Source organism: Urocitellus parryii, chromosome 1 (genome assembly GCF_045843805.1).
Source record: "Urocitellus parryii isolate mUroPar1 chromosome 1, mUroPar1.hap1, whole genome shotgun sequence".
Lineage (NCBI taxonomy): Eukaryota > Metazoa > Chordata > Mammalia > Rodentia > Sciuridae > Urocitellus > Urocitellus parryii.
Window position 1 is genome coordinate 21,558,147 of NC_135531.1, and position 10,623 is coordinate 21,568,769.

Genomic DNA, 10,623 nt, shown 5'->3' on the forward strand with positions numbered 1-10,623 from the left:
TTATTTTTTTTTTATTTTTTTTTTATTGGTCGTTCATAACATTACATAGTTCTTAATACATCATATTACACGGTTGATTCACGTGGATTATGATCTCCCGCTTTTACCCCGTATACAGATTGCTGTATCACATCAGTTTCCCTTCCATTGATTGACATATTGCCTTTCTAGTGTCTGATGTATTCTGCTGTCTGTCCTATTCTCTACTATCCCCCCTCCCCTCCCCTCCCCTCCCCTTTTCTCTCTCTATCCCTTCTACTGTAAATCATTACTTCCATTTGTATTATCTTGTCTTGCCCCTCCTTTCCTCTTATATGACATTTTGTATAACCCTGAGGATCGCCTTCCATTTCCATGCAATTTCCCTTCTCACTCCCTTTCCCTCCCACCTCTCATCCCTGTTTAATATAAATCTTCTTCTCAAGCTCTTCGTCCCTACCCTGTCCTTGTTTACTCCCCTTGTATCAAAGGAGTCATTTGGTATTTGTTTTTTAAAGATTGACTAGCTTCACTTAGCATAATCTGCTCTAATGCCATCCATTTCCCTCCAAATTCTATGATTTTGTCATTTTTTAATGCAGAGTAATACTCCATAGTATATAAATGCCACATTTTTTTATCCATTCATCTATTGAAGGGCATCTAGGCTGGTTCCACAGTCTTGCTATGGTGAATTGAGCTGCTATGAACATCGATGTAGCAGTGTCCCTGTAGCATGCTCTTGTTAGGGCTTTAGGAAATAGACCGAGAAGGGGAATAGCTGGGTCAAATGGTGGTTCCATTCCCAGCTTTCCAAGAAATCTCCATACTGCTTTCCAAATTGGCTGCACCAATTTGCAGTCCCACCAGCAATGAACAAGAGTGCCCTTTTCCCCGCATCCTCTCCAGCACTTATTGTTGTTTGACTTCCTAATGGCTGCCAGTCTTACTGGAGTGAGATGGTATCTTAGGGTAGTTTTGATTTGCATTTCTCTGACTGCTAGCGATGGTGAGCATTTTTTCATGTACTTGTTGATTGATTGTATGTCCTCCTCTGAGAAGTGTCTGTTCAGGTCCTTGGCCCATTTATTGATTGGGTTATTTGTTATCTTATTGTCTAATTTTTTGAGTTCTTTGTATATTCTGGTTATTAGGGCTCTATCTGAAGTGTGTGGAGTAAAGATTTGTTCCCAGGATGTAGGCTCCCTGTTTATCTCTCTTATTGTTTCTTTTGCTGAGAAAAAACTTTTTAGTTTGAGTAAGTCCCATTTGTTGATTCTATTTGTTAACTCTAGCGCTATGGGTGTCCTATTGAGGAATTTGGAGCCCGATCCCACAGCGTGTAGATCATAACCAACTTTTTCTTCTATCAGATGCCATGTCTCTGATTTAATATCAAGCTCCTTGATCCATTTTGAGTTAACTTTTGTGCACGGCGAGAGATAGGGATTCAGATTCATTTTGGTGCAAATGGATTTCCAGTTTTCCCAGCACCATTTGTTGAAGATGCTATCCTTCCTCCATTGCATGCTTTTAGCCCCTTTATCAAAAATAAGATAGTTGTAGTTTTGTGGATTGGTTACTGTGTCCTCTATTCTGTACCATTGGTCCACCCGCCTGTTTTGGTACCAGTACCATGCTGTTTTTGTTACTATTGCTCTGTAGTATAGTTTGAAGTCTGGTATCGCTATACCGCCTGATTCACACTTCCTGCTTAGTATTGTTTTTGCTATTCTGGGTCTTTTATTATTCCATATGAATTTCATGATTCTTTTATCGATTTCTACAAGATATGCTGTTGGGATTTTGATTGGCATTGCATTGAACTTATATAGGACTTTTGGTAATATCGCCATTTTGATGATGTTAGTTCTGCCTATCCATGAGCAGGGTATATTTTTCCATCTTCTAAGGTCTTCTTCTATGTCTTTCTTTAGGGTTCTGTAATTTTCATTGTATAAATCTTTCACCTCTTTTGTTAGGTTGATTCCCAAGTATTTTATTTTTTTAGGGGATATTGTGAATGGAGTAGTTGTCCTCATTTCCGTTTCAGAGGATTTGTTGCTGATATACAGGAATGCCTTTGATTTATGCGTGTTGATCTTATATCCTGCCACTTTGCTGAATTCATTTATTAGCTCTAATAGCTTCTTTGTAGACCCTTTTGGGTCTGCTAGGTATAGAATCATATCATCTGCAAATAGTGATAATTTAAGTTCTTCTTTTCCTATTTTTATGCCTTTAATTTTTTTCGTCTGCCTAATTGCTCTGGCCAGTGTTTCGAGGACTATGTTGAACAGAAGTGGTGAGAGAGGGCATCCCTGTCTTGTACCAGATCTTAGAGGGAATGCCTTCAATTTTTCTCCATTCAGAATGATGCTGGCCTGTGGCTTATCATAGATTGCTTTTACAATGTTGAGGTATGATCCAGTTATCCCTAATTTTTCTAGAGTTTTGAACATAAAGGGATGCTGTACTTTGTCGAAAGCTTTTTCTGCATCTATCGAGATGATCATATGGTTCTTATTTTTAAGTCTATTGATGTGGTGGATAACATTTATTGATTTCCGTATATTGAACCAACCTTGCATACCAGGGATGAATCCTACTTGATCATGGTGTATAATTTTTTTGATATGTATTTGAATCCGATTCGCCAGAATTTTATTGAGGATTTTTGCATCAAGGTTCATTAGAGATATTGGTCTGTAGTTTTCTTTCTTTGAAGTGTCTTTGTCTGGTTTCGGAATCAGGGTGATGTTGGCCTCGTAGAACGAATTTGGAAGTTCTCCCTCTTTTTCTATTTCCTGAAATAGCTTGAAAAGTATTGGTGTTAGTTCCTCTTTAAAGGTTTTGTAAAACTCTGCTGTATACCCATCCGGTCCTGGGCTTTTCTTAGTTGGTATTCTTTTGATGGTTTCTTCTATTTCCTCTATTGTTATTGGTCTGTTTAGGTTGTCTATATCCTCCTGGCTCAATCTGGGCAGATCATAAGACTCAAGGAATTTATCTATGCCTTCACTATCTTCTATTTTATTGGAGTATAAGGATTCAAAGTAATTTCTGATTATCTTCTGTATTTCTGAAGTGTCTGTTGTGATATTGCCTTTTTCATCCCGTATGCTAGTAATTTGGGTTCTCTCTCTTCTTCTCTTCGTTAGCATGGCTAAGGGTCTGTCAATTTTATTTATTTTTTCAAAGAACCAGCTTTTAGTTTTGTCAATTTTTTCAATTGTTTCTTTTGTTTCAATTTCATTAATTTCAGCTCTGATTTTAATTATTTCTTGCCTTCTACTTCTTTTGCTGTTGTTTTGCTCTTCTTTTTCTAGGATTTTGAGATGAAGTATGAGATCATTTATTTGTTGGTTTTTTCTTTTTTTGAGGAATGAACTCCAAGCAATGAATTTTCCTCTTAGAACTGCTTTCAATGTGTCCCATAGATTCCGATATGTTGTGTCTGTGTTTTCATTTAACTCTAGGAATTTTTTAATTTCCTCCTTGATGTCTTCTAAAACCCATTGATCACTCAGCAACCTATTGTTCATTCTCCAGGTGATGTTTGATTTTTCCTTTCTTCTTTTATCATTGATTTTCAGTTTCATTCCATTATGATCAGACAAGATGCATGGTATTATCTCTACCTCTTTGTATTGTCTAAGAGTTGCCCTGTGACATAGTATATGGTCTATTTTTGAGAAGGTTCCATGTGCTGCTGAGAAAAAAGTGTAGCTACTTGATGTTGGGTGGTATAGTCTATATATGTCAATTAAGTCTAGGTTGTTAATTGTGTTATTGAGTTCTATAGTTTCCTTATTTAACTTTTGTTTGGAAGATCTGTCCAGTGGTGAGAGAGGTGTGTTGAAGTCTCCCATGATTATTGTATGGTGGTCTATTAGACTCTTGAACTTGAGAAGAGTTTGCTTGATGAACACAGCTGCACCATTATTGGGGGCATATATATTTATGATTGTTATGTCTTGTTGGTGTATGGTTCCCTTGAGCAGTATGAAGTGTCCTTCTTTGTCCCTTTTGATTAGCTTTGGCTTGAAATCTATTTTATTAGATATGAGTATGGACACTCCTGCTTGTTTCCGCGGTCCATATGAGTGATATGATTTTTCCCAACCTTTCACCTTCAGTCTATGTATATCTTTTCCTATCAAATGCGTCTCCTGTAGACAGCATATTGTTGGGTCTTGTTTTTTGATCCATTCTACTAGCCTGTGTCTCTTAATTGGTGAGTTTAAGCCATTAACATTTAGGGTTATTATTGAGATATGGTTTGTTCTTCTATCCATGTTTGTTTATTGATGTTACTAAACCTGATTTGTTATCCTCTTTGACTACTTTCCCCCCTTTACTGTCCTACCTCCCATTGTTGGTTTTCAATGTTATTTTCCATTTCCTCTTCCTGTAATGTTTTGCCAAGGATTTTTTGAAGAGATGGTTTTCTAGCTGCGAATTCTTTTAACTTTTGTTTATCATGGAAGGTTTTAATTTCATCTTCTAACCTGAAGCTTAATTTCGCCGGATACAAGATTCTTGGTTGGAATCCATTTTCTTTAAGCGTTTGAAATATGTTATTCCAGGATCTTCTAGCTTTTAGAGTCTGTGTTGAGAGATCAGCTGTTATTCTGATTGGTTTACCCCTAAATGTAATCTGCTTCCTTTCCCTTGTAGCTTTTAAAATTCTCTCCTTATTCTGTATTTTGGACATCTTCATTATAATGTGTCTAGGTGTGGATCTCTTATGATTTTGCACATTCGGCGTCCTGTAGGCTTCTAGGATTTGGGATTCTGTCTCATTCTTCAAGTCTGGGAAGTTTTCTTGTATTATTTCACTGAATAGATTGCTTAATCCTTTGGTTTGGAGCTCTGTGCCTTCCTGTATCCCAATGACTCTTAAGTTTGGTCTTTTGATATTATCCCATAGCTCTTGAATGTTCTGCTCATGGTTTCTTAGTAGACTTGCTGAGCTATCTATGTTCTTTTCAAGTTGAAATACTCTGTCTTCATTGTCTGATGTTCTATCTTCTAAGTGATCCACTCTGCTGGTAGTATTCTCAATTGAGTTTTTAAGTTGGTTTATTGTTTCCTGCATTTCTAGTATTTCTATTTGTTTGTTTTTTATTACCTCTATCTCCCTGTGAAATTGATCTTTTACTTCCTGGATTTGTTTGTCAATGTGATCTTTCATTGTCTGATTTTGCTGTCTCATGTCTTCCTTGAGACTCCAGATCATCTGAAGCATGTATGTCCTGAGCTCTCTATCTGACATTCCATCTGTTGCAGCTATTACCTCTTCTAAAGTTGAGTTGACCTGCATTGCCTGTGGTCCTTTCTTTCCTTGTCGTTTCATACTGCTGGCGTTTCTTTCTGCTTGGTGAAATTGTTGTGTCTTTGATATTTTCCCCCTCTATTTATTTATATTGCTCTTGTATAGTTGAAAAATCACCCTTGCAGGGCAGGTAGTGGCTGTGATCCTCCTCCAATTAGTGTGATCCGTCTACCATGCTGGCAGGCCCTAGGTCTGCTTTGCTGGTCAGTCAAAGGTCCACCTACCCAGCAGGCGCCAGAGGCACCTGTGTCACTCCATAGGTTGCTGGGCCTAACCTCCCGATGGGTTGCAGGTTGGCCTAGCTTGCAGGCACTGGGGGAGGGGCCGGTTCCGCCCCTCAGCAGGCTTTGGGCCCGCTCTGCTGGTGTTCACAGTCCCCCTCCTACCTGCAGACACTGGGGGAGGGGACGGGCCTAGCCCTCAGCCGTCCGCCGGACCTGTCCTTGTGGGTCCGGTCTGCGTTCCCCACCGGCGTGTGTAGCTGCTGTCACTTGGCTGGTTGCTGGTCCCAATCTAAAAACAGTGTCTGTAGTTTATCCATTCCTCTGTTTCAGCTCCTTGTAGATTGTGTGGAATATTCTGTGTCCTCGGCTGCCGGCCGAAGAACACCAAAGACACTCCCCTCTTAGACGGCTCCGGAAACGCCTCTGTCAGCAGGTTCAGCACGTGGTCGTGAAGTCAGCGCGCCCGCGCCAGCCGGCCTGACGCTCCAGACTTCCGCGGGATCCTGGTGGAGTCACGTCTGCTTCACACTAAAGTGTTGCTGTGATTATTATTATTTTTTTTTTTTTTTGTCCAGACCTTCCTTCTGGGCCTGGTCCTGGACGCTAAGATGTACCACAACAGCAGCCAAAAGAGACATTGGACTTTCGCCAGTGAGGAGCAGCTGACGCGTCTGCGGGCCGACGCCAATCGCAAATTCAAATGCAAAGTGGTGGCAAACGGGAAGGTGAGGTCTCTGGCGGCCACCCGCTCAGCCCCGGCCTCAAAACTTTGAGCAGCTTCGGGAGCTCTTTGGGCTTCCAACACAACCTCTCACTCCCGCTTGTTCCATATCTTTTTAACAAATGAAACATCATGGGTATGTAATTTATATCCCTCAACAAATTCTACTTTCCTTGATGTATAGCCTTCCTGTCTATTTTTAAAATGCATTCACCTCCTAACTATAACTCTGTATCCATACATAATATATATAATTAATTATATGGAATGTTTATGAATTTTACTATTGTACTTATTATTATGAACCTTGATTTATTTCCATGCAGCATTAGGTTTATGAGGCACAAATAACTTCAGTTTGTTCTTTCTATCTGCTGGGGGTACGCATACGTGTACACAATTTATTTATTAATGTTCTATGAATCAACTTTTTATTTCCACTATTTTAAATGCTTGTAATGAGCATTCCTATGAAGATTTCATTTCTCCAAGATATAAACCCAGAGGTAGCATTGCTGGGTTGTATAATAACATACCTTAGCCATTCCTAAATATTGACTAATCGCTCTCTCTCCAAGGTAGTTGTACAATTGGACACCCCTGCCATGAGTGTATATTTTCCATTTCTCCCCATCTTTGTCATTACTTGGTGCTGTCTAGATCTTTTATTTTTGACAATTTGATGAACATAAAATGATACGCTGTTTTTATTTTAATTTTCATTTCTTGTATTTGAGTATCTTACCCTTTATCTGCTTACCTTTTATGAGAACTTTCTGGGATTCCACATATGTGGAATAAGCCCCATATTCCACATATGGGGCTTCTTTTTCTGGTTCATTTGTCTATCCCTGCTCTTGTACTCCACTATTTTATTATCATATCTTATGCAAGGACTTGCTACCTGGTAGATTAATTCCCATATCATCATACCCTTCCTCAAAATTATTCTGTTGTTACCTATTTACTCATCATGTGCATTTTGAGACAAGCTGATACAGTTTCTTAAAAACTTGTGCTGGAAACTAGATTGTCTGGTATTAAATTTATGTATTAATCTCAAGAGAAGTTACATATTTATAACATTATGTCTTTCTAGTCATGAACATGGTATATCAATCACATTATTTACATTGGTCTTCAATAAAAATTTGTATTACTCTTCATTAATGTTTCTATGTGTTGTACTAGATTCATTCCTAGGTACTATGTAATTTTTGTTGTTATTGTAAATGCCATCTTTTCAAAAACTGTCTTATTCTAAGCAGTTGTTGCTAATCTGTAAAAACATCCACTGATTTTTTTAATATTAATTTTTCATGCTGCAACTTTATTGAACCCCAATAATTAGTTCTTATAATTTGTATAATTTCTTAGGTTTGTCCATATTTACAATTATGTTATCAGAAAGTAACAACTTAGATATTTTTTTGTTTATCATTCTTCTCTTTCTTCATCTATTTCTTAGGATAGCCCTTTGAGAACAGTGTTGAATACAAGCAGAGTAACAGAAGAGTCATTCTTTCTTGCTCTTGACTTTAAAGAGAATGCTGCTAAATGTTCACTATTAAGTGTAATGCATCATGTGGGTGTTTACGCATACCCTTACTTATATTAAGGAAATGCCTCAATATAAGTTCCTTGTTTGCTAATAGTTTCTTCTAATGAATTGGTGTTAAAAGTTCCTATAATTTTTTCTACATCTATCAAAATGATCACATGGCTTTTCACTGTTAATTAATTAATGTGTTAATTTAATTATACAGAATTACTTTAGAGAATATTTTTATGGTTAAATTGCATTCTTGAAAAAAACCTCACTTGTTCATGATGTACTTTTGCAATTTGCTAAAATTTCTTTAGAATTTTTGCATTTATGATATTCATTTTTTTGCTGCTTGAGATAGAATTTCCTCAGGTGATTTAGGCAAGTTAAAATCTTCTAGGATTGTGGAAATTCCTATTTCTTACAATTCTATCAGTTTTGTTTTATATACTTTGTGAATATATTGTTAGATAAATATAGACTTAGATATTGAACACTCTTAATGAATTATTTTTTCATTGTTAAATATAATTGTTTCTATCCTTAATGATTCTGTTTGTCACAAAATTCACTTTTTTCTGATACTAACATTGTTAATGCAACTTCTTTGGGGTGGGAAATCTCTGTTCCTTTACTTTCAGTTGTTCTATGTCATCATATTTTAGGTGTGCTTTGTGAACTGCATGTAGCTAGATGGCTTTCTCTTTCTAGTTAAGAATGTTATCCTTTGGGTGATTAGACAGTTCTCCTTTTCTGATTTGATGCACCCTTCCTTTATTTTTCTTCTTTAATCTGAATTTTTAAATCAGCCAATTCTTTTTAAATTTTGATTTGTTATATATGACAACAGAATGCATTATAATTCATATAACACATATAGAGCACAATTTTTCATATCTCTGGTTGTACATAAAGTAGAGTCACATCCTTCGTGTCTTCTTACATGTACTTAGGGTAATGATGACCACCGAATTCCACCATCTTTCCTACCCCTATGACACCTCCCTATCCATGACCCTCCCCTTTTCCCCTTTGTCCTATCTAGAATTCATTTAATCCTCCCATTCTCCCTGCACAGCATATTATAGATCAGAATCCTTAAATCAGAGAAACCACTCAGCATTTGGGTTTTTGGGATTGGCTAATTTCACTTAGCATTCTATTCTCCAGCTTTATCCATTTATCTGCAAATGCCATGATTTTATTCTCTTTCAATGCTGAATAATATTCTATTGTGTATATATGCCACATTATCTTTATCTATTCATCTACTGAAGGGCATCTAAGTGCAAATCAGAACTACTGTAAGATTTCATCTCACTCCAGTCAGAATGGCAGCTATTATGAATACAAACAACAATAAGTGTTGGCGAAGATGTGGGGAAAAAGGTACACTCATACACTGCTGGTGGGACTGCAAATTGGTGCAACCAATATGGAAAGCAGAACGGAGAATCCTTGGAAAACTGGGAATGAAAACACCATTTGACCCAGCTATCCTATTCCTTAGTCTATACCCAAAGGACACAGCCACATCAATGTTTATGGCAGCACAATTCACAACAGCCAATTCTTTAATAAGAACTGGAAACAACTATAGATCCTTGTCAGATAACTCACTGTACCTGAGGGGCACAAGTGGTAAGGGCAGCTCTTTCCTCATGAAGAGATAACCCCAGTCATAGCCAAGTTATAAGAAATCCCATCCTGCTGTGATTGGAAGAAATAATTGTGCATTGGTTGTAAAGTTCAAAAATACGAACCACTGGAGAATTTAGCTGTTCAACTGCTAAGATGGGCTTAGCTTCAAAAAAAAAATTCTGCCATATATTCTATAAAAGAGAAATTCATTTGGATTTGTCACATTTCCCTTCTAAATACAAATCTTCCTCAATAACAATTTTCATCAGGCATCTGCCATAGCCATTATTGAACAAAACTTAAGCATTGTGTGTTAAACACTGTGTGAGAATATAGCAAGCAATATGGATGCACTCTAAGCCCTCCTGGGAACTAAAATCCAGTGGAAAAGCTAATGAAATCCATGTAGCCCTATGTGTCCCAGATGGCTTTTTACAAGGTAATAAGTCCAGGTATTCTCATGAGACTTTTGTTCAGTCATAATGAATAAATGAGAGGACTTGGATTTTGCACCATGTTTCAATAAAATGGGTGTTGCATGAACCTTAATAGGTACAGTTTCTGAATCACATCTCCACTTGGTTATTCTCTTCTTACACACCTGTCAATTTCAATCTGAATGCCCCATGCACACCATTCTTCATAGTCCATTTTGAAATGGAATAACTATAATGAGGTTTCATGTAAATTACATTTTACCTGAAATTCTTTTTTTTTTCTTTTTTTTTAATCCTTTCCTTCAATTCTACAAATCCTAAATGAATTATAAGATGAACAATTTGAAAAGACAGTTGTTTACTGTCTTAACTGAATTCTGCTCTTTTATAGGTAGAAGGCCTACAGGCAAAAAAGTAAAGTTCAGTTATGTTCAGGACTCAACTAATAAACCACTGATTAACCTGTATGTAAAAATTCTCCCCTTCAATTATTAACATAACAATGCTTTCCCAGTTGAAAATATTTTTTAAAGGACAAACCCCAATATTTTCCTGAGTGAAGAAATATATTCTCAAGAGATAATTGGAATTTTACTGTGAACCTTGGGTAAGACTTGGAACTGATATTCCAAGTAGGCTGAGAATTAAGATCTAGATGAAATTTAAATTTTCTCCTCATCCCAATTTTCAGATTCAATGCATATCATATAATTCTATATAGGTCAAAAGAATGAACA